At 46.0% G+C, this 25,281-nt stretch overlaps 1 protein-coding gene across 2 annotated transcripts in view; it reads right to left on the reverse strand.

Annotated features, from left to right (window-relative positions):
* Positions 1–24,802, reverse strand: part of LOC135389154 (transcription factor Sp9-like) — a 77,905-nt gene extending 53,103 nt beyond the window's left edge. The window contains exon 1 of one of the 2 annotated variants that reach the window (XM_064619179.1): positions 24,657–24,802. The gene's annotated coding sequence lies outside the window, so the exon portion shown is untranslated. The remainder of the gene's footprint in view (positions 1–24,656) is intronic. The other variant, XM_064619180.1, reaches the window with a different exon arrangement.
* Positions 24,803–25,281: the final 479 nt, after the last annotated feature.

Here is a 25,281-nt window from a genome sequence, read left to right on the forward strand (position 1 = left end):
CCGTCATCGTCCGGGACCCTAACAGCTTCCGCAAGCTGCTGGACCAATTACTTTGTATGTAAATTCGTTGTATGTTCCTTTATTTTGCCACTCCCCTCTGTAATTCTCTGACCTGAGGGTAAATAAAGAAAGAAAGATTTCTGGTGAAGTGTATTACCAATTACACCATTCTGACATCGCCAACACGCAAACTTGCAAGGGCCTTGTTCAGAAGACGCGCACAGCCATTGACTCAGCACATCTGACCGGAAATCAGAGGGTTGTGGGCTCGTGGTTTCATTGCCCGCTACCTCTCGCCTCTTGAGTTGTGACTCTTGCCAGCTGCCTTACTTGCTACCACAAATTGCACCAACTTCGTTTGTTACGTATACCCCTTGACTTTGCCTAACGACCACGTGTGACGCGCGACGACACAACACGAGGCGCACTGTTCTCTGATCTAATCCGTGCATTTCACTTAAGGTTCAAACATAATCTCAAAATACCCGCTTCAAAGGCACCTCAATCAACAGACAAGACAAAATACACCGACAACACTTACCAAACAGCACTCTGCGGCAAGACGCTCGGACAAGTTACTCGATCCGATGGGCACGGCGCATCTGTTGCTTGCATCCGTTCGAGACCCGGAACCATAATCCTTGCAATGTCATACTAAACTCAGATGGTCAAATGACCTGTAGTTCACCAAACGACCTCCCCAAAGAACACGAAAACTTCCACAACTAACTCCAACCGCCATAGCTGGAGAACACAGAGTAAACAGCACACTGTTGCCAGACCTGTCGTAGCGAAACGTTAGAAATTTGATGGCCATTACACCTTTTTCACACCAATTCTCGAAATTACACCCTGCAGAGCCGGATACACCCATTTCAGACCAAAAACAGGGCGTATTCTTTTTCCTGAGGGTGTAATAAGGGAGTAAAACAATTGATACACCCCAAATACACCCCAATTACACCTAAAAAGGAGTTTTATTTTTTAGAGTGCAGGAGATCGAAACTATCCGCACGTGCAGGATGTCAGCACACAAATAGGCTCGCTCATCCTACGTGGAATATGCCCTTATTTCGTTCCCCAAATCACCATCAGTAATGCGGTACAGTATCGCCCCTGGCGATGAAACTCCCCATTCATCATCTGAAAAATAAATGCATTCAACGGAATGGCAATAACTTCACCTCCTAACCAATGACATCGTTCTGATTTGTTAAAAACAGGTGGCGTACGCCTTTTTTGTGCCAATTATGCGAGACATTATTGTACAGTAGATTATTTTACACATTATTGTATACAGACAGTATTGTACCGTTCTCAACAAATCAGGGGAGGGAACGATGTCATTGGAGATGGTAGTTGGTTAGGAGGTGATGGTGATGTGCCAAAGAAAAAAATACGGATGTGAGTTTCGACGAAGTGGTACTGCTACCCCAGTACGCCTACATACAGAAAGTGCAAACAGATGAGAGATGATGAACAGAGATGAACATGGATGATGATGGAGTAGAACATGTAGGAGGTCAAGTTACTGCCATTCCGTTTAATGCATTAATACCCGTGTCAGACGGACTAATTTTGTGTTACTTTCAACGAGTAACACTTGCGCTTATAGTGTCATTCGTGTGCCGTCACACGACAACTTTTAGTGACACTCGGCAGGAAGTGCGGCTGATCGAGCTTGTAGTCGCAATGGTAGCCATTGCGGTACAGGTAAAAATATTGAGAAAAAGCGGGGGGCCCTGACACCACAATATTTTTAAACGAGTATTTTCTACAGCGCGTTTATTTTATTTTAGTACAGCGTGACATTTTTTCGAAAAAAAAAAAAACACGTCATTACTCTCTTAAAAGCCTGTGAGAACTTGGCGGTCTCGACGATCCGGTGGCGGCATTTTTGTTGTAACACATATTTGAGGCCAATTTGTTTAACGTTGGAAGAAGATTACTTAACAGATATTAACGGGATGTATTTCTGAATCAAAGAAAAATATTCTGAGTAAAGTATTGTGGCACACGACTAAAACTTTAGCCGCCGTTTATTCTTATCTATCGTAATTTCCATCCCTGCTCAAGAGACACTTGCTTGAGCCGTGTAGCAAGCACGTAGTGAACGTGACATGCGCATGGTTGGAGTGCAGTTCACGAAAATGGCAGTAAATTAGCCCGTCTGAAAGGGGTATAAGTTTACCGTGTGGCTATATAGGGTATAAATCTACTCACAACTGCTGTAATAATAAGTATTTTTCTCGTAGGTGCATTTCTTTCAGTATTCTTTTCTGGAGATAAAAACTTGAGCAACAGTAGAGAATGACACGAAATCCCTGGCAAAGACATGGCGTCGTCGGATGCATCCCAGGGACGGATCCCCAACAAAGGGAGCCGCCCCATCATCGCCCTTCAGAAACAAGGAACCTAAACAGGATTTGGCACGGTTACTTATAAACGGTCACCGAGCAACGGGGAGATTGTTGGCGCGCAAAATGATATCCGGAGGTCTGCGCGCGATCGACCAATCTGATTACAAGGAAGGGGGACGCTTTCTCTCTTTTAAGGAACGTTTATTTCAAAGTGGATCTCGCTTAATCTTATTAGTACAACAACAGCTAGACGAAGCATGACAGTATAACATACAGGTGCCAATATAGGGGTATTTTATTATTTTTTAGCTGCATCCGACTTTTCTTAAAAAGCTACGAGAGCGGCATATATACCGTTGTAGTGGATGTGAAAATGAAACAGGGGTATATAGACGACTTTCCCTTTACAAACATGTGGAATCCCGAGAAGGCCGGCTCGAGGTTATATTTTGCTCTGGTTTGCAAGAAGCGGGAAAAACGCGGCGGCTGATAAAGCTGATAGTGCCCACCGGCATGCCTTGCGCGGTGGCGTTACGTAATCAATGACGTAGGGGCTCAGGTCGTCTATATACCGTTTTTGTAATCCTCGTTGAAAGCCATTCTGTTTTTTTTTTAATCTTGAAATGAGCACGTACATTGAAATGTCCATCGCTGAAGGGGTGGGATATCGCGCCTGGCGATGACACTCATCATCATTTAGATAAAGTTATTGTTCTATTCCATCGCTGAATTTTGCTATGCATATGAGTCGAAACCGAAACCGTGCCCATCAGGAGCGCACAGCACTCATTCCACGTGCTTTGGAGCGATGGAGGTGATTGGAGCGGGTGTTGATTTGCTGACCAGATAATCCTCATCCGGTGAAGGTCAGGCGCACCGTTTTAGTTGCTTTTGTTCATTTGCATGACAAGTATTGGGCGATGGATATTTCAACTGTACGTATGTGCTCGTTGTAGAATTTAAAATGGCTTTCAACGAGGATTGTCTCTCTAGTTAGAGAGGTAATTGGTCACCTAGTAGTTATATACTCTCTTCGAGACGCCTGTACTAAAACGATGTCGATGCTGCTCTTAAAGCACCTGTATATGAGTTTAATGACCGAATAAGAGGAAAGGTTAGATATACACGAGGCTTGCTATTCCAAAAAAGAGGAATAGAAACAGGGTGGGGATGGAATATATTATTTGGTCCGCTTGCGGCCCCGATGCTATGCCGACACGTTTCGAATCCCGGTGCCGGCTGTGGGTTTTTTTTTTCCTCAGACGCTTTCAGACATATGTCGGCCCTTAGAATAGAAGTCAGCCCAGGACGCACATTCCCCCCGTGACGCTGGCCACATCTACGAGCCGTTTCACCATCATCACCACCCGACACGTTACAAAAGAAGGGAGGACTCTACTTGTACAAATGAGCAATATACGATCGTGTGGCTGAAAAAAAAGTAGCGCTTACCTCGTAAACGAAAAGAGATGCTCGAATAAAAAACAACGGGATGATGGCTTGGGAGTTTCATCCCCGGGGGCGATGCGTGAAAGTATATTATATATATGCTCATTTACCTTTCAACCACCATTTATAGCTATACTTTTATCCCGCCGGCAACCAGTTGAAGAATTCTGGCGGCCTTTCCTTGAACCACGACCTCATTGCATCCATGGTGAATCGAATGGTGTCCCTATAAATTCGGTTACCAAGAGTGTGACAGCTCGCGATGTGTGTGGCCGCAGAACACGTCTTCTCATGTGTACGCCGCACAATCCCAGAACACTGTCAAGAGAAGTTCATCCTCAATATTCGCTTTGCCAGCTTCTCATGCATTTCTTTCTTTCCGAAAGGGACACAGATCTATAACAAGACTGTGAGGGCAAAGCCCTGTGGTACAGTCCAACAATCAGTTAATTAGAGCAGTTACAATAAGAGTAAAGTAGAGTGGAACCAGAAGACTGAACCAAAAAAAAAGCAAGGTAACAACGACGTTGGGGTTAAAGTGAAAGAAGCAAATGTAGTCAGAACATCGCAACATGACACTAGTATGATGTACAAAAATACATTTGGACGTTCCTCTTGACCGAAAGGTCAAGTCTAGTGGATGAGGTACAAGAAAATGAATGCATAACAAGAGCAACTTTATACTTGAAAAGGTCGTAGACGTTGTGTACGGACAAGAGAGGGAATGCATATGATATGGCATCACGAGGACCGTCCATAAGGCCCGTTTCTGAGCCAGCAAAAGTGGAAGGAGATGACCTGGATAGGTGAGGCCTTGTCTCTGCGCAGCACTTGGATCAACAGTATCGTTATACCATAAAAGTTTTGTAAGCGACGCCGAATGGATTCACCTTCTCGGCTGTCAAAAATACGATCACATAGCAGGCGCACTCGATCGCAACCGATGCTGACAAAGCCGAGTGAACCACGTTTGTCGTGGGGTGCAACCATCACACCGCCGCTCTCTATCATGTTTTGTTCTGGCGCCACGTGCGATTGCGCATTACTTTTCAGCCGACCCTCGTGCATTTATTTACAACGAGCCAGCCTTCTGTCAGCCGCAATGGCCGGCCTCCACATTTTTTCTTCTGTCCATCATCATCATCATCAATGACCGGCCTCGGTAGCTCACAGTCGGTAATGTGTTGGCTTGCTGAGCTCAAGTTTGCGGTTCCAATCCTGGCCGAGGACGGTGGCAATGTGGTGGAGGTAAACATTGCTCCCAGGACCGTGTGTCGCAGATTTCCGGCGCAGGTCAAAGGGAGCTCAGGTGGTCCAAATTATCGGCAGTCCTACTCACGTGCAGCATATGTCGCCATTACGTGTAAATCTACTCCAATAACAACTAGCCATAACACCATCAGCAATCAATCCCAAAGGTAATAGAGTCGCCGTGAAGCACTCAGAATATTATCCATTCATTGAGTCACAGTCTACTAACACTGGCCAATGAGCTGCGATTATTGGTTCCAAGAAGTATACGGTAAACAGGGGAACCTGATAAGGTGAGCCTCAAATGTCGATAAGATTTACGAAAAGTAAATGAAAGTAACAACCACGAAAAACGACAAAAACGAGATCTAGGGTTTCGCATTTCCGCTTTTTATTTTTGACCAGATTCGGGGTATGTTTCTCGGTGGTTATTGATTTTCAGGAAATCGGTGTTTTTCCATGTTTTTCGTGGCTTACCCGACAGTTATGGGCTAATAGAAATCACAATGTATTTCCCCACGACGCTCATTCAACGTGACGTTGTTCGCTGCGGTGGCGTTTACGGTTTAAAGAAAAGAGTAAACGGACGTTTTTCACAACCATCGTATTTCTGTACGGTTTTCTGATCTGCATCAACAACTTGCTGGGCATGTGGAGCAATTTAATCTCCGTCATCGTTCCTAGAATGTCCCTCTGTATTCGGTGTTTTTTTAAATATTTTAATTTAATTTAATTTTAATTGAGGGAATAATTTTAATGAGGGAAAATTTACCCGACGAATGTTTTTCGGAGTTTTTCGATTAAAAAAGGAAACGCGGAACACAATCTATAACTTATTGAGTTAGAAATTGCTGCGCATTAAAAGCGCAAGTGTAGACTTGAAAGACGACAAACTGAATTAGAGCGTCCTGTATAGGTGAGGAACCGGAAAGAGAACCCTGAAGCGTCGTCAGTGTCTTCAGGTCTTTCTTGGAGTGAGCCTCACTCTCCTTTTTAGGGCGAGCGCGCCTTTGTTTATGCGGCCTAGAGTCACTAAACAAGCTTCGCTTCAGGGTATCGACACTCAGGTCCAAGGGAGAGCACGAGCGCCATCTTGTTTCCGCAGCACCGGTACCATCCCCATTTCAGGACCAAAGACGGCTACCATAATGGGATAGAGAAGCGTTGATTGTTGCGCGATAATCCATGTGTTGTCATCCAGAGCGCCCCGAGGATGTCGAGGTGAGCTCGAGGCCGTCAACTGCTGCTTGCACACGAAAGGAACATTTCACCCGCGCACGATAGATGGCATCGTGCGCTAACGTGCGCAGTGCGCGTGCGCGTGGGTAGCGTGGCGCGGAAACAAGATGGCGCATGCTCGCTCTTGGAACTCAGTGTCGATAGTCGGAAGCGTAGATTATTTAGTGACTCTAATGCGGCCCACCTTGGACTGTACCCTATCCAAGTAGGTGAACTGTCTGCGCAACATTTTTGCGCAAAATTTTGTAACTAACAGACATCCAAATCAGCTAAACATAGCGACTTTTCCCCAAGTTTATCCACGCTGGGACATTCCCGTGTTTTGCGGTGCTTTCGTTTGCTGGTAATCGGCGTGGTGTGTGTGTGTGTGTGTGTGTGGTGACTGTCTCTTGCAGAGCAATGTAAGAAACTGCTGGAAGTGGTCGCTGAAGCGCTAGTGATGTTTCGAAATACGTTCTACGAAGCAATGGCGCTTCCAAGGGTGATGGTGTTCAATGCCGTTGGATACAAGTGCACTTTTGGATCACCTGATCCGTTTTCGCGTTGCTTTCGCTGCGCGTGCATACGTATTCAGCTCCATTAGATAAATATTCGCTTCGTATTCGCTTCGGCTACATAGCCACTATTTGCTTCGTGTTCGGTTCGGTTTCAAACTGACTATCCTCATTTATAAGACGAGTGACCACAAGGCGAGCTCCGTTTACCCTACTTCAACTCCGTATGTTTTATACACCCAAGTCAACAACTGAGGCCACATGTGCTTCAGTACCGCTCTCAGAGCGAGAACTCACTCGTAATCGAGGCCCTTCATAAAGTCACACGTGACAAATTTTCCGAGCATTTCCTTCCACACAGCGTAATATGATGGGGTCTCCAAAAGGAAGGTATCCGTGTCTGGCGCTGACAACCATCTCGCCGGATTCTGATGTGGCGCCAAGGCCACAATGCAAAAATGGGCGTCGTCGGCGAGGATCATTGGAGAGAAGAAATTTCTACTCTGAATCCCCCCTATGCGAGGGGGCGTGCCCCGATGACAACCGTCGCGCTCCCCCCCCCCTGCAACTTTTTTTGTTTGTTTTTCGACGCAGGAAGCAGAATACGGAACGCCCCCTTGCGTGAGAAACTTGCCACCTCAGGACTGTTTTGAGATGGCTGATGAAGTCTCGAATGGGAAGAACAGAGCAGGGACGCCATATAATGACAATATTGAAAGTGAACAGAATATCCCAAGTTGCGACATAACAGCGCAGCCTGACAAAAGAGCAAACTGACTGGTCGCCCCGGTGACTCATCAGATCTTATGGGTAATTTTTGCCGACTCCAAGGTCTGTCTTCCATCCTTGCCGTGGTCATAGCTGGCATCGTTCAAAATGTCACGTGTGAACATAACAGCACGTCGTCTAGGGGTTGGGGTTCTTGGAAACGCCAGTGTGCGTCACGAGGGATCCGACGTCAAGAGAATGCTCGGTAAAGTTCGTGACGAACGTATATGCAAACTGTGGGCCAAGTCTCCTAACAAGGAAGGAATCCTTCCTTGCTAGGAAACTTGGCCCACCGTTTGCACCCCCACCAATTAATGCAACTTTTTCCTGACACACGCATATAAATAATTTGGAGTCGACCCTTCCATACCTTCGAGACAGAACACGGCGGGAAGACTTGTTACCACACGCGAATAAGTTGATGACGCGAATGAGTTGATGATCAGCAAGATGACGCACCCTGGAAGCATGTTTTTTTACCAAGAGCAGATTCTTGACGCCATAACATGCGCTCAAAGAGTGATAGCCTTGACTTCAGGAGACACCTTTTTGTAAACATACGGGGGGGGGGGTATATATAAGTTTAATAAACAGGAGGTGGCGTCCACGCAAGGAGAGGTCAGCCAGACCTATGTCGGCTTGCTACGGGCGTCCAAAGAAGCCTTCCATTTTCGATGTTCCATAGTTGGTCTGTGCCAATCATTGCACACGCCTTCCTGTGGTCCACAAAAAGGCTTCAAAGACATTCCGTCGTCATCATCACACAAGGCAGACTTCACTTCACTCCACTCCACTTTGTATATTTTGTGCAGCCCTCAATTTTCCCATTAATGCCACTCGTTCTTACTGTTGATGGTTTTTCCTGCAAAGCGTCTACACAAAATTGGCGCACTTCCCTCAGCGGAGCGTCTATGTCGCTCCTCGAGACGTAAATAAGATGACAGAATCTGGATGTTTTTGTTTGTTTATTTTTTAATCCCTCGTGGTAACCCGACATCCGTTTCTCCGCCACTTGGCGGTGGGTAATAGCGATGTGATGATGTGATGATGTGATGTGAATAAAGAAAAAAATGGGGATGTAAGTTTCGACGAAGTCAAACTGGCTACCCCAGTACACTTAATACAGAAAGTTCAATCTGATAGCGATAATAACCTTCAAAGTGCAATATTAACGAAAACATGATCATCCCTTCTGAGTGGCTGACATTTGACTTTCTCTTCCGATCCACTAAACCACCCTCGTCTATATACCGCAGAGCTCGGCTCACTCACTCAGCTCTCCGTTTGCTTAATCCTGTTCACCTCATTTGCCACATTGAGCATGAGTGAATTTTGACGTCAGTGTTGCAGCCCCATAAAGACTACCTTCGCCCATACATATGGTCTTGTTTGCCATTGTAACTGTTCGTCATATGAAGAGAACGGAGAGAACGTCGGAACGAGAGCTGAGCACCTTCCGTTCGTTTGATGCTCACTCACTTCCCGCTCAGCTTACTCGTGCTCAACCCATTCGCTACAATGAGCATGAGTTGGCATGCTCGTGAGAAATTTTTATCGGGATATCCTCGTCTCGTAAACAATAGCCTCCGACGAAACATTTTTCCACAAAGAGGTTTCGATATCCATCGTGGTTCGGCGCAGAGTTGGATGCCAAGACAGCAGCGAATCAAGAGAGAAGGATCAAACCAGTTTGGACTGCACGACCTGAGGGGCTCAGTCGGGAGACTTACCAAGGTCTCTACGGATCAAGGTCATTTTACGGGGTGCCATCTTTGAAACAAAGCATCCTGAATGCTGTCAGCATGTTCCGCTCAGCACACATAGGACGTATACACCAAAGGATACGTGACGATCACAACAAACACAAAAGAAAATCTGGCATCTGTTTAGATATGGGAAGAAAAAAAAGAACTTGGATGGACACCGAAAAGTACGGTACATCTCGAGAGCGTCTTTCTGCTTTGCATGTAGACGGTAGCCGCACAAGCATTCAGACTCGGTGCAACTGAAAACCACGCATTTTCTTTCGGCGACTGCTTGGCTTAATTACAGGGCGCCATTCCTGGTCTCAGAAAACCGCGCCCTGAATTTCTAAAGGACTGGTCGATCATACTTTATTCTAAAAAAAAGAGAGAGAGAGATATGACCTGCGAGAATATATAAATTTTCTTAGTGGGATTTCCAAAAAAATACCCGTCTTCCGTTATGAATACTGGACGGAAATTGACGTTACTTAACTTCCGATTAGCGTTAGCAGCAAAAAAGAGAGACGGGGTTTCCGGAACCATGATCGTTTCATGGAAACGCACACAGACGCTGCAGGGGGCGCCGCCACGAGGCGCCGCTACTATCTCCACGGGCGGTAGCGCTCCGGGATTCTCCTTATACCGCGAACACGTCAAGTTGGGGTTGTTATTGATGGCACAATACGTGTGTGTACAACCGATAATTGACACAAATATTAGACGATCTTGAGAGCGAAATAAAACTGACTCTTTTGGCGCAAAAAAAGCCGAGAAGACGTTCTTCTCAATAGAGCTACATAGGATGCCCCTCCTTTGGAAGTATTTGGACCATTCTATCCCGTAACGGTGGCGATAACCCATGAAACGTTTCCAACTATCGCGTTTGAGCCAGATAGTTCTTGGGGGTTGCGGGTTCGATCCCAGTCGGGGCTCAGACACATACACTCTTCCGCGAGAGACGTTAAATATAGCGCAGGTGGAATCCACAACGTCGCTCATCATCATAGTTGGCTCGCGACGTCAAGCCACTAATTATCGCCAGTTATCATATAAGGGTTTGGCACCAATGTTAGCAGACATTCTTCCATACGAGAAAGAAACTTTTTTCATAGCCCCTTATCTTCGCCCGCCTACAGAAATAAGACGATTCTGTTCTTCATAAACAACACTCGTGCAATGAACAGGAGCACGAAAATATATCTTATACTCGCAAAACGCGTCTGACTCCGACTGCACTTGAATCGGGTTCTCACGGGTTATCTCTTGACTCAAGAACCGCAACACTGGAGACCATGGGACAGTCGCTGAGCAACACAGACTGTCCAAGTTGAACATAATGTGCAATGCTGGCAAAGGTTTCTTTTCGTTCGAGTTGGCAGAAAAGTGAGACGTCATTCTTTGACGCACTCGCACGGAAAAACGTTAGACGTAAGAAACTACTCGTCGTGCAATTTAAAATCGACTCGAAATTTATTTTCATTCTGCTTAAATCCTTCGGCGTATATGAGCGAAGGAAAAAATGGTGGACGTAAACTCGTACATGGATGTTCGCCGATGAAGACGGTACTGATTAAAAGATGCGCGGCGTCGCACGATTCTCAGATCTCGGACTGGGATCTTGGAAAAGAAACAAAGGCGCTTTCTCAACACCTCCCGGCAGTCTTTCATCTCCCGATTTATCGCACGATTTATCATTCCCAAGCAATTTCTCGGAGCACGCACTCTTTGCACCTGCATGGAAACCATTCACCCCGATGAATGGTTTCTATCGCTTTTGTATACCCATCCCTGGCACCAGTGAGATTCGGACTTGACAGAACTCGCTTGCTGATAGGGCTCCGCAAATAGTAACGGAAGTAAATACCCGAAGCAAATACTAAGCGAATGTTTGTTTTATATCCTCTCTTCTGGTGTGCAGCATCGGAACTATTCCAACATGTAAGTGATCGGTAAACTGAGACATCATTTGGATTCGAAATTCGATGAAGAGTTCCTTAGTTGCATTAGGAATTGGCATCCGATATACGCTTCGGTATTGGAAATACTCGCACACAGCCCTATCCGCGGCTGCTGTGGCCTCGTGTCGACCAACCATATCAGGTAGTCCTCGGGTAATCCTCGAAAATTGCCACTGATAGCTAAGCACTGAACCAAAGAAAACTGCAACAAAATGCCACAACAGATATTCTCAAATTTGCTTTTCTCATTTCGACACCACGCACAGCGGTGCAAAAATGTGTAATTAAATCGTGACCGCACCATTAGAGAACAATTAAAATACTATCAAGTAGTTTCCTTCACTATATATGCCTTTCTTCTACAAAACTTATGTCGATGGATGGGTGTCATCTCCTCTGTTAATGTAGCTTGAGATGGCTTTCAAATTTTCAATGGTCATTGGACTGTTCGAGTGACCGCGAGGAACATTTTCCCACGGAAGTTTGATTTTCCTCAGACGCTGTCAGACATATGTCGACACAGTTCCCTTAGAAGTCGGCCCAGGACGCACAGAGTGTTAGTCGCGACACACCTCTGTGAGGCCGACAACGGCGAGCTCTTTCAGGGCTACTATATACCACCCGGAGACTCCTGTAGGCAAAGACTCAGGGAAGTTGTCGGGTTACAGGGTAAAGCATAAACGAACGAAACTGGCACGTGACGCTCCTCCCTCCTCTCGAATACGAGCCGGTTCATAAGCAATATATTCGCCTATCGGTATGTTAATAAATTTTCTTTTTTCAGACAATATATTAACAGCAATTAATGATGAAAGAAGGAATCACTGAAAAGGTTAGCCTTCTTTCATCTTAGGCACTTGAGGCTTTGTCCTTTCTATTCCCATCATATTAACAGCAATTTCGCCGCCATGTTCTACGATGGAACAGAACCAACATCGCTGGAGGTTTTGCATTTACCGTGCCTCTAACTTGCATAATTTGGGAATGAAAGGAATTTCCTGTGTTTGCCTCCAATAATCCAAAATATATGATCCGCTATGACCGTTATTGTGTGACGACAAATGATCCATCATCTGGAAGTAACGGAACCTTCCGCTTATAGAGGCAACCAAAATAACGACAGCCCATATTAATGGCACCACGAAAATATAGAGATGACTGATCACTTGAAACGTGTCCAAACAGACGGACCGACCGACACACGTCCTTTCCGTCAGTCAAATTCCTGTAACGCTGTCCGTCTGTCTTGCGTTGCTTCCACACTTTTTTTGTGTGCGTGTCAACACATATATGGCCGGCTTGTCGATCTCTTGAATCGGCTACAGAGACGTCCCTCCTCGCAAGTGATTCGTTGGTGAATCCGAGCAAGAATGAGCGAGTTCATCCCAAATGGCAGATTGACACCGCTCCACAGAAGGAACGTCAATTCGTCAATTCAGGCATACAATTTCTTCATCGGTAATGTGTGTCAGGTAATTTATTCTGCTTCAAAACGCTACAGACAAAAACGAGAAGCGAAATAGGAATTTCTACGGCTGTTTGGTTTGAATGATGTCAATTGTTTCAGTACTGATGCTGCCCACCTGATCCAACACTTCATTTGACGCAAAAGTAGGGATCTTACTGCCGAAAAACAGCTGGAAAGCTTACTTCGTCTGTGGCGTCAAGACGGCGGCGAGAAGCAGCCAAGGCGCAAGTAAAATCTCTATCTCAAGGGCTTCAGCCAATAGCATTCGTGTTTCCGCAGCTGCGCATGTGGTTCCAGTAGATTTCCTGTTATGTCGGACTTTCTGGCAATGACCATGTCGATGCTCTGGCTCGGCGTGCCCGGGATACGGACCAGTCCCCTTACGTTCTCTATGTGCCAGCCGAAAATCCGTCGCACGCCGCTCTTTCAGCAAGAAGCTATCCACACCAGTAATACCTGCGATCCATTGACCCGCTATTGAACCATGCCGCGTATAAAGGGGATACGTTGCTTCATAAGCTGCTGCTGAATGTGGCACCAACTCCACTCATCCTGCTCAAGATGAGTGTCGTGTAGAAGGCGACATATCCTCCTCGCATGCCAGCGGTTGAGTCTCCGGTGCTCCCCTCTGGGCTACCTAGAACGTTCTCTCTCGGTGCTACACTGCGCTGCTCCTTCGTGACGCTATACTCTTGGGCACTCTGTGATATCTCCCTGATGCCTCAACAGTCACATGCAGTCCATCGACCCCTCGGTTGCCTTCTTCATTGCGTGTCACTGCAGTCGCCGCGAGGAATCACTTCTGCACCGCCTCCGTCTCAACGTTGCCCGCACTTGGTTGCTGCTATACAAAATGGGCCAATTCAGCTCCCCCTTATGTTCTGGCCGATATTCCTCAATATCTTCTGCACTGTGAGCAGCGTCTAATGCAGTTTCAGTGCAGCACGATGTCCATGGCCACCCTTCTTGGTCCCGTCCTACCCCAGTGGGCCTTCACAACAGCCCTGTTCCGCGTCCTGCAAGATTCGGGCCTTGCATCCGCCCTGTGACCGATGCCTGTGCTACGCTGACTGGTCTCGCGACGTAAAGCCACGAATGACTAACCTAGGAATAATCCTAAACCAGATTCTGTCATGGGCGCAAGAAATCAGGAAACCTCAGCAGACAATCGGCTTATGCAATTATTATCAAGATATTGGACAACATGAAATGAGATCCAGACCATCTCCATTTTTTTTTTCTTTTAAAAATCAATCAATCAGATTCAGACCGTTCACCAACCAGTGATAAAATAAGCACTGGTTTACAGCATTCTGCACACGCACAACATGGCCCCCATGAGGAAGTTAAGCTAGACGTACTCCATCCTGGACCCCAGAATCTGTCTGGAACTACCAAGGACTACCAGGATGGCGGAAGCTCGTGAACCACCTTCTGTAGTTCTAAGATGCAAAGAAACAGAAAAACACGTCATCCACCCAACAGTCAAACCACCAGAAAATTTGAAAATCGCTACGAAAGCAATGAAGCACAGACAGTACGGAAACAGAAAAGAAATCTGCCTCAGAAAAGGGTTCTGACTCTCCAACCAGAACAACCATTTTGGATACTACCACAACAACAAATACACACACAACTTGCCAGAACCAACAACATGTTGGAAAAGGACGTGGTGAAAACACTGTTACTGGCACAATTTCAGGACAACTTTCTATGAGACGGTTCCAGTACAGAAGTGAGACTTGCAAGTGCCTTCACAGAAACCATGAAGAAAGCAATGTGTCCTTGAGCTTGAGGATAGTAGAGGGATGAGGACGTGAACAAAGAACCAGATAGGACAAGGCTCATAAACGTTCAGGTCGTCGTCCCCAAACTCAAGGAGATGTTGCCTTCTTCGCCGTCACATCAGGTCGCTTGCCTTCTTGTGTTATGTTCATCACAGAAACTTTGCAGAGGCTGTCACCGCATCTGCTACCACTGGATTACACGGTATTTTCCAAGTACTACGCTACACCAAAAAATCTCACCCGAACGCACAGATTCCTCACTACACAAGCCGCCATCAAAATATGTGATAGCCTGCTTTACAAAATCCTCACCACTTTCAGCGATGCCCGTGCAGTCAGGTCACACACACACATATCCAGGGGATGATGATGTGATGACCATTCACCGCCACATTGCTTTTGCGGAAGGGATGAGAGAGGGAGAGAGATATGAAAAAGTGTCCATGTTATAGTTGGTAAATTACACACACACACACACACACACACATATATATATATATATATATATATATAATATAACCGCCCTCCTAAGCTTCTAATCTATATATATATATAGGTGCGGGACAATGCGTCTGTTGTACGGGGTTTTATAGTCACAGCGTAACACTGGAGTGCATTGAGTGAGCTAAACAAGGACTAAGCAAGCAAGACAACGCTCGGCTCCGTACATCTCCCGAAAGCCGATTCGAGGGTCTGAGGAAGCCAACAACACAGTAATGCAGAGAACACTGGAGGGCATCCCTCCGACCCTGCTGATTATCCCTCCTTCATTGATCCCGATTTGACAAGCACCATCTCAAGAAGCTTGGAAAGGCCCCTGCAGAGAGCTAGACAAGACAGCGGTATCATCCACGCTACTAAATCGTACTCCACTGATATCAAAAGAAGACGCTGGAGAAAGTCGCGATACTCATGCCAGAGTGTCACACGTCACCTCTTTGCAACCAGGTAGGAGACTTAAAAGAAAGAGAGCAGCACGGGGCCCCACGTCATACTGCACCCAAACATTATGAGTTAGAGTGACTGACAGCACAACAGACGTCTCATCTGAGATGTCCATGAATGCTGACATTAGTGAAGTATACCGATCTCGTTGTTGTTGAATTGCGGTCCCGGATTTCTCAGTGGTCCAAATGCAGATGCACCTGCTGTACGACAAGTTTCTGGCGGATACAGCGGTTATAATCCGTCACAGGGAGGGTTGGATGGGATCGAGCTTAGCACGCAATATTTTCCTATTGTACAGTAAAAACACTACGAGATACTGCAGTCCGGGTCGTGTAGTAATATACGTATGGCTGACAGTATCGGTAGCTCTTCTGATATCGAGGAATACTGCTACGACTATTTTCTTGTGACTCTTCGCTTCTTCGACGTCGGTCACAGGGTCCAGGATGTAATACTGAAGGCTGGAACCGGAGACACGGAGACGACAAAAATGGAGACGGAGACAAGCCTTCAGTATGCACCAGCTTGTCTGCGCCCACTCTCTTTTGTCGGTCCAGGATGTAGTCTGTGGGACTACAATGCTGACGAGAGCACACCATTTCTTGAGCGAAAATTCATTTCCTTTCGAGCATCCATTCCAGACTGTGTAGTACCATCCCCATCAGTACCTGACAACTTGTTAAAGTAAGCGACTGAAACGACGAGATGTACTTTCCTGGCTTAAATAACAGGATTACCAAATCACCTTCCCAGCTGTTAGGTACCTGGCCTGTTCCCCATGACCTTCATCACTGATATTGCGAATGGGACGACTGAGTACATGATAGTTTTACCTTCCGCCAAAGAAAAGTCCAACTCAAGAGCTGCTGCCACAGAGGTGTATCTCCGGAGAATATAGTCTGCACATTGAAGGTGGCGGACGCCAGGCAGACAGAGAAACCATTTTAATAACGCCAATAGTTTACGTGTAATTGCTTTAAAAGCATGCAACGCAACCTGATCAGTACAAAAGCAACAGTTGGAAGCAACACTACGTTGTTACTCGGAGGTGTCATGCTCCCGCCTACGTGAACTACAGACGTCTTTAGGTTTGTCGGCGGGGATGACCTGTACGAGCTGACTTGGCCCAAAGTATAGCCCCGTGTTCGTCGTTTCCACCGATCACTTCAGTGTATATATAGTTTAAATATTGCGATTCCTGCAGCTTCAGCATATCGCCAATGCGGCTTCCTGCTTATGCTTGTCAATAACCAAAGCAAATAACGCGCTTTCTCGGAAAATGGCCCAGCGTGCGACAGCTGCTTTAATGGCATTTCTTGTGGACACTCTAACTTTTAACCTCTAACTCTAAGCCTCTAACTTTTTAGTGTTACTGATTTTTATTTTTAAGTGTTTTGGAGTCCGGCTCCTGTGTTTTGTAGGAGCAACCATCTCCATGTTTTTCTTTTCTAATTCCAGCTCCTCCTGGGTAGAAGACCATTATTTTTATACTGGGAGCCACCCTCTTGCAGGTCTGCTGAAGGGTGACAATGTTTGCGATCCACAGCTTTCCTCTCTACAAGTCTGGCCGACCGAGTCCCGAACGTCGAGCATTGCGCTCAGTTCTTCTTATACTGAGCTGCTCCATATATACTCAAGGGCATATCATAATTCACAAGAAACAATTGGTGCAGCTGTGAGCATACTGTACGCTACGGTGTTGCTTACACTGACTCGATGACTGCTTGGCATTGCATTCGCTATATACCTGGGTGTTTCACGAAGGTTCCCTGGCTGAATAATTCATAAACAGGTGGAGGTATTCAAAAGCTTTATTTTCTGTGAGCATCACTGAGACATCGGTCAAGAACTGAGCAGTGAGCAGCTCATTTGCATACGCTCGTTAACTAACTGAAATTCCTCACTTTTAAATTTTACTTGGGACGCGTTCGGAACCTCTGTTTTACCGACCGGAACCTTCAGCGGAAAATGTTTTTACACAAATCGCGTCGACACTTAGTGATTTTTAGAGTAACTAATTGGTTTCGGTTTATATGTTTCTTGCGCGGAGTAGGGTACCAGAGCGCTCTTTGGCTCAGCTATCGGGCTGCAAATTACGTGTTCATCCGCCTGGTTCACACGCGGCGGTGACGGAAGATAAGGAACCGCCGTATAGAGAGTGCCTTTATCGTCATGATAAACGAATGCACAAAAGCGCCTCTTCTGTCTGCTCCTTATCTTTCGTCACCCCCGCGTGTGACCCAGGCGGATGAGCACGTAATTGGCAGGCGGATAGCTGAGCGAAAGAGCGCTTTGGTACGCAGCTCCGCGCAAGAAATAACATGTTAACCGAAATCAATTAATTACTCTAAAAATCACTAAGTGTCGATTGGTGTGTTTTTCTGGAATATTCGTAGCTGAATTCGTTCGTCGCTGAAGGTTCCGGTCGATAAAACAGAGGTTCCGGAGAGCGTACGAAGGAAAATTTTAAAGTTAGAAGCTTTATTTGATTAATAAGTGTATGCAAATGAACCGCCCACTGTACAATTCTTGGCTGATGTCTCAGAGATGGTGACTATACACAAAGCTTTTCGATAGCACCGTTTGTTTACGAATTATTCAACCGGGGGACTTTCGTGAAACACCCGGTATATAACGTAGAGAGCGGCAAGGAAGTAGGCGAGCTGGTGATAATTGATCTTCATAACGAACCCCGAGACTGGGGAAGAGAGACTGAGACTGTTTAGTGTTTTTTTTTTTTTCAGCCTCAGGGTTCGTTATGAAGATCCGGTATATAGTTGATCCAGTTCAGCGTCTAAGAGGTCACTGCATATCCCTGCCACTATGGCTTAAATGGGAATGAAGAGACAGACGGAGTGCATGGCAGCCCATTGGTTGCGGACGGTCGCACCCATTATATACGAGGGGTGTTCAAGTCAAACCGGGACTTTCTGTCTCCGGAGTGTACAAATGGCTCGCGCTACTTCTTTTTTCGTCATTTTCACTCGCGCCAGGCTTCCGCGTTCACCACGTGGTGGTCCAAAGTTTGTGCAAAACAGAAGACACGTGCTGGACAAGATGGCCGACAACGAGGTGAGCGCGCACATCGAACAGCGAATTGGCATGAAGTTTCTCGTGAATGAAGGCGTAAAGTCATCTGAAATTCACAGAAGACTTCAGGCTCAGTATGGCCACGATACACTTAGCCGCAGCAAAGCGTTTGAGTGGTGCAAACGGTTCCGAGACGGCCGTACATCAGAGCAGGACGATCCCGGCCGGGGCGGCTCAGAGCCCAGTGTCAGAGTTCCTGAGAACATCCAACTTGTGGAGCGCCTTATCCTCAAGGACCGACGGATAACATGTCTCGAACTGGCTCGAAAGACGGACCTTCCTGTGGGAACGTTGAACACTATCATTCATGAACACCTCCAGTTTCGGAAAGTTAGTGCCCGTTGGGTCCCGAGGCAGGTCTCCGTGTTTGACCGGCAGAGAAGACTATAAATCTCCCAAGAGCTAAGGTACCGTTTCGACACTGAAGGACAGCCGTTCCTTGATCAGATCATCACGCGCGATGAAACGTGCGTGCACCATTTCACTCCTGAGTCTAAACGCGCATCAAAACAGTGGAAGCATCCGGGCTCGCCAGCTCCCAAGAAGTTCCGAAGCACCCCGTCTGCCGTAAGGTCATGGCCACGGTTTTCTGGGACAAGGCTGGCGTTGTTCATGTTGATTTTCTGCCCAATGGTACCACCATCAATAGCGCATATTACTGCCAGGTTCTCAGGGATGTGCATAAGGCGCTGAAGCAAAAGCGGCCTTGCCTCATCACCATGGGGGTCCTCCTCCTACAGGACAATGCATGCCCGAATATCGCGCATATCACGACACGCACCTTACAGGAACTTGGCTGGGAGTTGCTGCCACATCCCCCTTACAGTCCAGACCTCGCCCGCAGCGATTTCCGTCTCTTCAGGCCACTGAAGGCGTTCCTTGGGGCCGCCACTTGAGCTGCGACGACGAGGTCAAGAATGCGGTCCGATCATGGCTGCTACGCGCCGGTAAGGATTTCTACGCTGCTGGCATCCAAGCCCTCGTGAAACGCCGGGACAAGTGCATTAGTGCAGCTGGAGATTACGATGAAAAATAAAACTAATTTCTCGCCTGTAAGTCCCGGTTTGACTTGAACACCCCTCGTACTACAACGAAAGTAGAACATTTTTGTCTGGGTGATCGCTGGCTCTGCAGCAATGCATTTGTGCCATTACGTCAGATCCTGTGGCTTAGTGGCTATACGATGAGACTGGAAGATGTCCCGTGTTCGAGTCCGGCTGTGCTTGTCTGGGTGTTTTACCTAGAGACAAATGTCGGCACAGTGTGCTCCCTGTGAAGTCGGCCCAGGAAGCACGAAGCACCTCGCGACAGTCGTGACGTTGCCCGTTTGGCCATACGGTTCCATTACCACCACCAGCGTTATGGGTCGCGGCTGCCATTGATTTTCTTTCTACGTCTATCTATCTCATGCATTCCGCCAACATTGTCATTTGCTGCTCCAGAACGTTCCCTCCCCTCCACACACCAACTGCGGCGTCACTTTGAAAACCAAATGGTTCACAACTCCTTCAGGGGAGTAAGTAGCTCGTTCCCAAGAGCACTCGCTTTGAGAGTAAAATTTACACCCTACGAGAGTGTCTAAATTTCTCCAGGAGTAACTACGGAGTACATTCTCCAGGTGTAACTCCGACACTAGCGACAGGTGTCGTGTTGACGTCATGAAATCCTCCACGACACCTTTGACTGCCCATATGCAGCCCGCATAACATAATATGACCATATAAGCAGCTCGATGCCGAAACTCAATGGGTGCATCGTCGCAGATACACTTGATACATGCTTGACCGCTCGTCGCATAAAGGGGACGGGATAAGGGTGAAAGGAAGTGTACAAGAGGGAGGAGTGTGTAATTCCTCTTTTTCTTGAATTTGGGTACTCCCAGTGTGAGCCAGCTCAACGACGTTCATTTGGAAGCTCTCTCGAAGGCGGTAAACGCAGAAATGACGAAACTAGCGCGTCAGAAGGCCACGGGTGAGGACCTCACCAACTGAGAGCCTTAGTGCAAAACCAATAAATATAAAACGAAGACGACTATACCATTCGCCTAGGAACTCATGAGCCAGATCGCTGTTGCTTGACAAATTGGGGATTGTTTCCCCACCTCAATTTAACTCGGCAATTAAAAATACCTGTCACATGTTTAACTGGGCTTACCAGCAACGAGCTGTTAAACTATATACGCCAACATAAACTTCCTGTCTGCTGTTTTACGGTATCTTTAAGCTATAAATTTCGTCATCATCTTTTAATGCAGATATAGGTATAAGACCGGCAGCATTGTAACGTGACGCCTGTGTTGCGTCATGCGTGTTGTTCGCCATACGTGGTCACGAAATCTATTATGCGCGCAATTTTCACGCTGGACCGTTTTTGCTTCCTAATTAAGGCGCTTTTTAAGCGTCTACTATTAAGGCTGGCGTGAAACTTCTTTCTGTATAGACCACATTCGAGTCCTGGTTCACGATCAGCAGGTATAGCTTTCACTTTTAGCTTTTCACTTTAGCTTTAGATCAAGGGTTGCTAAAAATTGTAGTTAGCACTCCAATTTTTTTACAAACGTTAGTTAGTGACGTGATATATGCTTCAGTAATAGTAGCTCCCTTTCAGACTTGTACGTATCTTGAGTACGTACTCAAAATACAGTATTTTAAATACTTTTTCCGGTATTTTGGTACTCTACTCAATACTTTTTTGCGAAAGTATTTTTAATGTATTTAAAATACTTTTTTCGGTATTTGCTACTCAGTACTCAAAATACTTTCCTTCCTCGTCAAGCCATATCCAGCACGCTTCCCGCCGTGCCGAGATTTTCAGCTCACTGGAATTTAACCCCCTTTTTCATCGTTTTCTTTTTTTTCGGGAATTCGCGAATGTATCATTTATCCTCTTGTACACTAGGCTGGTCCCAAGCCTGGCCTTGCTTCTCAATAGCCAGCTTCGTCAGAAAACCGTTCCTATTCATATTGCCAGGTGAATCACCGGGGGATTAGGTACAAGATAATCCCGGCATTTATTTCCTTGGTCATCAAAGCAATAAACACGTGCCAGAGGTTGAAAGACCCGAACCGACATACAGGACGGATTACGAATTGGTTCAGAACATATCAACAAAGTTTACTTGGGTTCATCAAAGTTCTCCAAACATTACTTGACACCAAGACGTTGCAAATGAAAGATATGCATGGCTGATGAAGTTTATTCCTTTCATTTGTAAGGTCACGTTCAGAATACGCGTTTCACTTACTGCTTGTACTAAAGTACTTTAAATAGTATCTTAAATACTTCTTAGAGTATTTAGTACTCTACTCAAATTACTTTCAGTTTTGAGTATTTTGAAGTCTATTTTAAATACTTTTTCTGTAGAGTATTTAGTATCTTATTTTAAATACTTTTGCGCAGTATTTTGTACAAGTCTGGATTGATCTCGGTTCAAATGTTAATGGGCGTCCGGACCCTCAACTTGGGCAGCGACAGCAAAGGTTATGTCACGAATCCATCAAGTATTTCTTGCAGAAGGTGGTTGCTCGTTTGGGTAGACTATATTTGTAAGGTTAAATGGATTAACACTTTGCCAAAAACAGAAATGGAGCGAAATATCGGGTTTTTAATGAAAAAGCTTTCATCATTACAGTTTTTGGGACTTCTCAAGATGTGAGAAAATTTTGTTGTTGCGACAAAGAATCAAAAAAGGATGCTTAAAACCGCAATTTGTCGCCCTGTTAGTGTATTTTCTTTTCTTTCTTTATTTTTTTTAATGTGACTTTACATCGTCTCCCATCTCTATATTGTCGGAAGCAAATTACGTATAAGGGCATAAATACATAAAATAAAATAAGTAAAAAGATGGATATATTTATTAGAACGCAAATGGGGAGAAGGAGGACAGGTCAGCCAAACGGTGTGTCGGTCTGCTGTTCCACAGGAAATTAAAAAGAAAATAAAGAAAAAGAAGAAAATGATTAGGATAAACTAACAACAGGTGAAATAAGGATCATACAGATTAAAGACAAATAAGATATATAAAAAAGATTATAGTAATGTTCAGGCTGCATGAGGCACTGACGAATGAGATGACAAGGTATTGAATTCACAGGCTGTGCATGAGACTGGCATTTTGTCTGGGAGTCCTCATCTTCACAGTGCCTTGTGAAGTACGGCTGCATGGTCCGGCTGCCACACAGTGTCCACGGCTGGAGTTACACGTGTACCTCCCCACGGTCATTATATTCGTATCATACTGCGACGAAGCTGCTCAAGATTACACCAAACCGCCACTGCATTCTTTTGCATGAGTCTCCCTTGGCCTTATGGGAAGCAAGCCCTTGTGGTTCTGCACAACGTATAGGGCAGACTTTCCTCAGCTCTCAATTGAGAGTTGTCTGCGCACATCACTCACTGCAGCGAAGCTCTTGAGACAGCAGCACAATCGTGACTCAACACCTTGTTTGAATGAAAGCCCTGCAAGAAGTGTTGGTTTCCGCAGGCCTTGCTCCTATACCGCCTACAGTGGTCATTCTGGCTGGGAATAACGCAGCAGATGTGCCAGCTTCCCGAGCGTGCGGTTCAACTGTCTATGGGAGCGACAAAGTGTGAGATGTGGGCAACTTTGCGGGATAGACCCAGACGACGGGTTCTGTCGCCAACAGCTCTGCCTGTGGGGCACTGAGTGTGTCTGAAGCACGTCACCTCAGCCTGGACGACCGGTGTGTGGTCAAAATTCTGGAAAGTTGAAGACACGAGCGTTTCGAGCCTTAGTCAAACATTTCCTGGACATTCAAGTGGACGCCTTCCCGTTCTCGACCTTCCGAGTTTAACGACACTTTATATCTGCCACAGTTGAGTGAAAGGAGGAGAACTTATTTGTCCCTCCACAAGTTGCGTCCTAAGACTAGGCACAACTCCTTTCCGCTTAGTCGTACCCAGACTCAGGCTTTTCACATTGTGGAGTTTGTCCACCAGCCATCTATGCCAAAAGTTGCTTTCACATTCAGCGAGATTTCAGCGCACGTTAAATAACGCCCAGGTGGGTCCAAAATTAATCAACTGTGAGCGCGATGCCACCAATTAATAATATATTAATATTCCCCCTCTTGGAGGATTTTTAGGTTGTAGTTTGCCGCAATTAAGCGCCTGTGAAAGTGTCGCCCTCCTTTGTTTCCGTTATTTCTCTCTTATCGTCATGTATCCCTTTCCCTTTTGCCGATCACATCCTACTTGTTCATATTTTATTTCTTCATTTCTCCTACATTCCCAAGCGGTCGCTCAGCACTCATGGAGTAGACGGACCCACGATCGTAGAACTACAATTTTCGTGCGTTTCTTTACCGTATCCAAAGTAAACAAAACTCAGAGTAGAAAATAGTGTGAGGACGCAAGCTGGGGTAAAGACGACAGAGGACGAGACGCAAATCATTTTCTTTATACAGGCTTCGTCTTCATCCGTTCATCTGACGGACTTCCATCGTCTCGAACGATCGGTGACGCCGCGCAGTACCATTTTCAATGAAGTTGTGGCGTAAATAACCGCACCATCAGGACGCACGTGTGCATACAACATGTTTTAGCTGGCTGAAAATAAGCTCCATAAGATCCATTTTTGTTTTTTCTTTTTTTGTCACAGTCATTCCCAATTTGTGCGCACTTTTTCGACTTAAAGCAAGAACTTGAAGCAATGAAATTGGACAGCACAATTTGCGGGAAGGGGGGCGGTTTTTAATGCGAGACGACTCCTAAAATAAGGGTTACTCAGTATTTTGGGCATAGTTTTTGAAACACTTAAAAATATGGGCAAGGTGGATATAGCGAAACATAAGCACGTGGTTACGACGTGCATATATTGTTAGTCGTACCCCACACAAAAATCGCGGGTTAATATTCGAGACAATATTCTCAGGAAGTTTAGGCAATGCGTACATTGCTCAGTTTGTAGTACTTGCCGGTTTTCGCGCACAGTCTACCGGAGGATTTCTTCTTCCAAGAGCGTAAATAGTTACAAGATATGAGAAATTTGTAACGGAACTTGCTTCAGTCCGGACGTCTCCAAGCTTCCTCCAACAATTGGATAAGATATAAACGTTTCAAGGACATCCCATTGCTTACCTGCATGCCAAGAGAAGCCGTCTACACAGCCAAGTCCAGAAACATGGCGAGGGTGGAACCACTAATCCATGATGGCTTCAAGAGGCAAAGAATGATCCTGTCGCCAAACTTTCTCGTCGCCATCAAAGAGCACCCGCCTGAACGCGTATCAAGTAACGTGCCAATAAGGCAGAACAATTGCCCGGATACGCAACTACGGCATAACCGGTTGCAGTACTGTGGGCGGAGCGCTGACGTCACGCGGTGCCTCCTTTGGCAAGGAGGAGGCGGAGGAGGGATTATTTAGATTTTTCGCTCCTTGGATGGCATGGCGTGCGTTATCTGGTCGAAAACACATCAAGAGCGTGTTTCCCACTTCCAGAGTAACCACTTGTTTGCTTCCTTTCAAGTAATATGCATACGGAATTTCTCGTGGGCAAATATTTTCAAATCGGGTGCGGAGGATTATTTTTGCTCACCAGAGTGCAAATGATAGTCATGCTGCGTTGCCTTCCTTTCGTTCCGTCTTGTCCAATTACGAGAATCCTCTCCATTTTGCTTCTTCTTCCACCCATGCTCTTTCTGTTAGTCACCGAAATGTCACGGTATTCCTTCTTACCAGACTGAAAATGAACCACTTGAATGA

This window comes from Ornithodoros turicata, chromosome 3 (genome assembly GCF_037126465.1).
Source record: "Ornithodoros turicata isolate Travis chromosome 3, ASM3712646v1, whole genome shotgun sequence".
Taxonomy (NCBI): Eukaryota; Metazoa; Arthropoda; class Arachnida; order Ixodida; family Argasidae; genus Ornithodoros; species Ornithodoros turicata.